We start from the raw sequence: 6,476 nt of genomic DNA on the forward strand, positions 1-6,476 counted from the left end.
GTGTCCGACGTGTGAAGAAAGTGACCTAAAATAAATAGTAATATAAAGACAAAGGAAACATCGTGCTGCTATGAGATTACTTAAACTAGCTACATACTGTTTATCTATGCAACATCACTTATTTAGAAATGCAAAGAGTATTTGTCCGTCCTACTAACCTTCATCTATTGTTCTCTGCTCTTATCTCACTCCACCACCTGAGCTGGAGGTGAGTATGAGCTTCTGAAATAAAGTGACCAAATATAAACTACTTTATCATGTAAAGAGAAAGTAATGTTTGCTATCGTGTGAATGAGTGGCATTCAGTATTTTACTCCTGTTTATACATTAAAAAAAAAAAAAAGTATTAATTCTGAGATATTTTGGCTTCCTAACTTAATTATTTTAATAATTATTTATTTCCTCTTTTCACAGACACTCAAAAGTTCCTGCAGTACATCCAGAGATTCCTTTACGCAAACAAGAAAAGTTCACTTTCTGGCTGATAGTTAAATGAGAAGATTGATACCACTCTGTCTGTAGATATAGCTGGAGCCAACAGTCGGTTAGCTTAGCTTAGCATGAAGACCGGAGACGGGAAAACAGGCTGGCTCTGAACAAAGGAAACAGAATCCAGCAGATCTGAAGTTCACAAATGAACACCATATATCTTGTTTGTTTAATCCGCACAAAAACTCAACTGTAAAAATTGTAATTTGTCATAATTAAGCTAAGATTAACTAAGCTAAGCTAACCGGCGGCTACCCTACAGACATGAGAGTGGCATCTTCACAGCTAATTAGCATCTTTTCAAAATATTGAACCGCTCTTTTAAGATTACTAAAGTAGCATTAGCGACATAAAGTGGAGACAAGCTAAAGTTAACACGCTAATCTTACAGCTACCTTCTTTAACAATGTTCCACTGAGTCCGACGTTTATCAATTTTACTATTTATACGTGTGCTTTCCCTACTGTGACATGTCAGCATTTCTTCAGAGATAAAGGCCTGCTGGTGAAAATAAAAACATGCCACCTCCAAAGTGTTGCCTCAGACTTTATGACATCACCAAAAAATAAAAAATCACAGGTATGATTGGGACAAGTCAGTCATATTTATCCGTAGCAGAGAATGGAGAGCATTTTACAAATGTAGTGGCTTGTGTGGTGTGTTTTTTAAATTGATTTTCTATCACAATTTTACCTAATATATTTACCTCATGGGTAAATAGGTGTGGTCGCATATAGTTTGTGATGTATATGAGAATCAAAACTGACCTAGGAAATAGATAATTAATTCATTTGTATGATGTTAATCATTCAGGCATGGCCCACTAATAACCGTAATAACTGAGTGGTTTGTATAGCTGAGTGTGGTGATGCCTGTGGTAGTGGGGTTCAAAATTGCATTAAAGGGACACTCCAGCGGTTTAGTGATGTGCATAATGTTCAGACTTGCGAGAGAAAGCTGTAAAAATTGAAGCAGCAGAGGCCGACATGTCATGACTTGTAGTCTCTAATGAGACTCCAATGTGTCTTTTAGTTATACTCTTGCCTTTTAAAAATGGATGTGCAACCTGCTATTGGCTGTGGCAATATAAAATGTGACAGATAACATTAGGGGGGAATGCCTCTTTAATCAAAAACTAAATCCCAAATCATTGTTTTAATACACTCAGATGAATACTCACAACAACCCACTTCACAGTGAGCAGAGTCACTGCAAACTATTAGCTGCTTTCTCCCAAAGCACACCTGCCCATCATTATATTTGATTGAACTGTCCCTTTTAATACCCTCGTGTCCGTAGCACGTGCAGTGCGCGCTTTCTCCGTCAGAGGGCGCATCCACAAATCCGTTCAAAATATATTTATATCTATATTCCCTGAAACTCACATTCTTGGGAGTATGGAGCCACTTTAACGAAAGTGCGGCTACTCTAGTCAAGTTTTACCTTTGCGCGAGATAATCGGCACGTGCGAGCTCGTTCATCCCCCCCCTAGCCCTCCTCCCCACTTAAGTCAACACCGCACGAGAAGCCTGGGCACTTTCTCCACGCGTTTGTGCAGCTCGGGGGTCGGGACCGCTAAACATCTCCGTCGGAAAGGGAAAGAGAGAGGGAGAGAGGGGGGAGAGGGAGAGAGGACATGAACGGAAGGGAGGCAGAAATCACAGACATGCCAAGCTGTACACACGCGCAGCAGCGCTATTTTAGGGCGTGCAGAAAGGCGCCAAACAAAGTAGGGTTTACCGGATAAACGTAAACACTGGTGTTTATTATCCCCCCCCCTCTCTGGAAATATTTCCGCTGCCGGAGAGCGTTGTTTCACCCGTGTGTTGTGGAAAAGAGGGTTCCGGCGTTGGGCAAACACTGCCCTGTGTGTTATCTCTTTTTTCCCCTTATTGTTTGCTGTGGATATTACGGGAAGTTCTTGTTTTTTGCTCTTTTATTTTTTTTTACTTCCGAGGAAACGTTACATGCAAATTGTGGTTGGAGACTCCGGGCTTTGGTTGGACAACTAAACAGACTTAAAAACGTTGTGTTGCTTTTTTCTCTCCCCCCCCTTACATCGTGTTGTGAGGCTGTGCTGTTTGGTTCACTGAAATGTGAGCCACTATACTGAAGTCGGTACATGACAAAAACCGCTGCATCCAGCTGTTTTGTTAGCCGCTACTGTAACGCCTTTTCTTCTTTTCTTGGGGATTGGATATGCAAAGCAAACTTTTTAAGAATGAAGAGGAGGAAATTCCCCTAGCACGTCTCTGTCGTCAGCTCGCATCGCCGCCGCCGTGTACGCTAAACTGGATCCGTATTTCAGTGTTTTTTCCCCCTAAGCCTTCACTTCCATGTCGCGGAGACGGGAGAGCTGACATGCGTCTGGGATGGGGGGTGTAGCCCGGTAACGAACGGTTGCGAAATCGCCTGATTATCACAGCTGATAGTGAATGATTAAAACGTCCGCGCGCAGGTAAGGGAGCCGACTCGTGCCTGCCCGTGCGCCGTGAAACCTCCAGCTCTCAGCTGCTCCGCCGCCGAGCCAGTTCGAGGACTCGGCTTAAACACTTTGTGTGCGGGGGAGTCAGTCCCCCCCCCCTCTCTTTGGAGCCGCTATGGAGGAGTGGAGACAATGCGGGAGGTGGTTGATAGACTGCAAGGTCCTGCCCCAGAACCACCGGGTCGTGTGGCCCTCGGCGGCCGTCTTCGACCTGGCGCAGGCTCTGCGAGACGGGGTGCTCCTGTGCCAGATGTTGCACAACCTCTCGCCGGGTTCGGTGGACCTGAAGGAGATCAATTTTAGACCCCAGATGTCACAGGTGAGCTGCGAACTTCCAACCAGCAAGATAATGGGGTTGTTTGATGACACACACACACACACACACACACACACACACACACACACACACACACACACACACACACACACACACACACACACACACACACACACACACACACACACACACACACACACACACACACACACACACACATGGGGGGGGGGGGGGGGGGGGGTAGTCCTGACAGTCATTGTTTGGGAGGTCTGGAATGACATTTTTACAGCATCCCATTCCTGGATTCTGGTCCACAGATTTGATCCCTCCTGTCACAACAAGCCCACTTCTTGCCCCCCCCCCCCCCCCCCCCCCCCCCCCCAAGAAGAGCCACTATCAGTATATCTGTGATGATGATACGGTTCGACAGATGTGCACACAGTACACGCCGTAAACACACACAGGACACGGGTGAAAGGAGCACGGTGCCATACCGTGCACACAAGAGCTACTGCCACACCTCGAGTTAATCACACCTCTAGATTCTGCGTGTTGTTCGCTGGTTGTTCCATCTTTTCACAAACAAGCGTGTTGAACGTCTCAAGTCTCCCATCAGCAGCACGCTCAGCCACTGTCAGGGTACGAGGAGGGCACGTTTTGCTTTAGATGAAAAAGATGATAATTGAATATTATCCACTCAGACTGAAGATAATAATCTGTTGACCATCCGGGTGATGCCATTTTGCCGCCAATCTTCTTGATTTAGTAAACGCCACCAGTATAGTTTCCCTTTAACCCAAAGCTGAGGATAGTTTTGCTTTTGAAATGTTACCCATGTCCTACTACAGAAGGGTTTGGAGTCAAGTTTACAGTAAGTCCTGTCAAAGTGGAATAACCATCGTGGTATGTAGTTGGACTCAAACGTAACGTCTACGTGGTGGCACGATGTAGAGGGTTTGGAATCTCAGTCTCGATGAAGCTCCCGCTCTCCTCTTGAGCTCATTCATGTTTCCAAAAGCCAACAGCAGGAAGTGTCTGGTGAACACGGGACGTTTACACGACCGCGGCGGCGGAGTAGAAGTGTTTCTGTGGCAAACGCTCCTATTGACTCATCCAGTCTGCTCTGAAGTACCGCTGAGCCTTCATTCACTGTACGGTGATAGAATTCTGAGGAGCTGGCCTCCCCCCCCCCCCCCCCCCGCTGCTTGCACAGTGTTTTTCCAGGTATTCTCGTTGCCGAAAACGCCGATGGCAACAGAGCCCTCTGACAGCCCATTCGTCTGATGGTCTTGTCACACCGTGACCTGTTTCTGTCACAATAACGCAAGTGTGTGTTGCATCTGTCTGTCTGGCTTTCACTCTGCGTCGCTGGCTGCCTCTTTCTTAGTAAGTACTTCTTGTTTTTTTTCCTGTATGGTTCGAGTGGTAAAACATCCTGTTGAGTCCATCAACAGAGACGCCATCCACACTCAGTTCTGATGATCCTTTAACGCTGAACGAGCAGCAGAACACAGGCTTTGTGACATTATCCGGTATTGGCTTCCAGTTGAATACTTGCGTCTGTGTGTCTGCAAATGTGGTTCTGTATTGTTTTGGACCAAAGGTCGACCGACAGTTGATTTTTAAAGGCCGACATAATAACGATTGGAGCGGGAAAGAGCCAATAGCCGATAAATGGACTGATAACTATCAAGGGCCGATAGTTCTGCGTTATATATTCGAGAGATATGTTTTGTGGGGATAAATAACCTGAAAACGGGGTCAAATATAACTCGTCCATGTTTTCGTCCATCAGTTGTTTGGATTGTTATCAGGATTTAATCACATACTCACAGATATTTTCAGCAAAAGTGTCCCTCGTCATGTGTTTGGAGCCTCCACGTAAAGCGGTGATGTTCGTCCCCATCGGCCTCTATCGGAGCCCGGCCGGCCACGTGACATTAAACACAGAAGAGGGACCGGCGACGTGGCCCTGGGAACGTGTGACGGGCATATCTGTGCTCATAGACTAAATGCTTCCAAAATAACTGACGTTAGTTGTCGACCGTAGACCCTAGTCCTCCTCTCTTTTGCCTAGTAACCAGCAGTAGCCGGGACTTATCAGCTCAGAGGCCGCTGACTTCCCTGATTACGAGGCGAGAGAGAGGTCTGGATGGCACGCTTTGATCCGCCCACTAATCCCGTGCTCCCGGTCCCACTGTGTGAATCCTCGGCGAGGGTGGAAGTCTGTGTGAGTGTGTTTGGGGGGGGGGTAGTCCTGGGTGACAAATTGGGTTAAACCAAGTCCTGGCAGCAGAACAGTAGTGTGTGATTTATGATAAGCAAAAAGGTCAGAGCGCGTGTGATTCTGCACCAAATGAAGATGAGGTGAAGCGGAGTCCTTCCATTATTTGCTCCTGATTAATGGCTTCTACAATTGAGTTTTGTCTTGAATATGCCTCGCTTGTTAAACAGTTAGTCTCGCTATGTTTGACTCAGGTGCTAACGTATACGTTTTAATGCTGTGCGACCCCCTCCCCGCATCAGAAAAGAGGAACACTCAGTCAAAAGGGATGTGCCTCTCCTTTTTTTTTTATTCTACTGACCCACTAATTCTACTCAGCGGCTGCTGTTAACAGACCCTAATCCCAATTTAAACATTGGCAGTGATCCCAGTTGGTCCTCCGGTGCATTACCCGTGTGCCGTAGTGCATTGTGTGGAGCTCGGAGGGAAGTCGCAGCAGCAACACTGGGAACATTTCTGATGGAGAGCGTCCATAAATGTCTGAATCTGTGACCGATTTGCCACATGTTGAGTGTGCACACCAACCGTAGCTTTTTTAAGGGTTTCTAACATGAGTTTTATGGTTTGACATTTTTTACGTTTTTTTTTTTTCCTTTTAGGGCGGAGGTTTAGGCGAGCACTTTGAGACTGTTAAGGGGTGCGTTTGATTTGTCCTGCCTGGTCCTGGGTTCAAACTGTCAGAAAGGAGGCGTTCTGTGTTGAGTTTACGTGTTCTCCTCACGTGTGTGCGTGGGTTTTCAGTGCTGATTGATTTTTAAATGAACTGACATCAGTTTTAATAATCGATGTACAAGCAGAAACACTGCTGCTTCTTGCGTCTACAATGGGAGGATGTGCTGTTTTTTCCCCTCTGTTTTGTAAAAATTGTCCACTGAATATATCTGTAGTTTTGGCCAGTTAATGGTAACTGACATATCTGGTAAAATAATCATTTGTTTTGC

This window comes from Pholis gunnellus (genome assembly GCF_910591455.1).
Source record: "Pholis gunnellus genome assembly, chromosome: 18".
Lineage (NCBI taxonomy): Eukaryota > Metazoa > Chordata > Actinopteri > Perciformes > Pholidae > Pholis > Pholis gunnellus.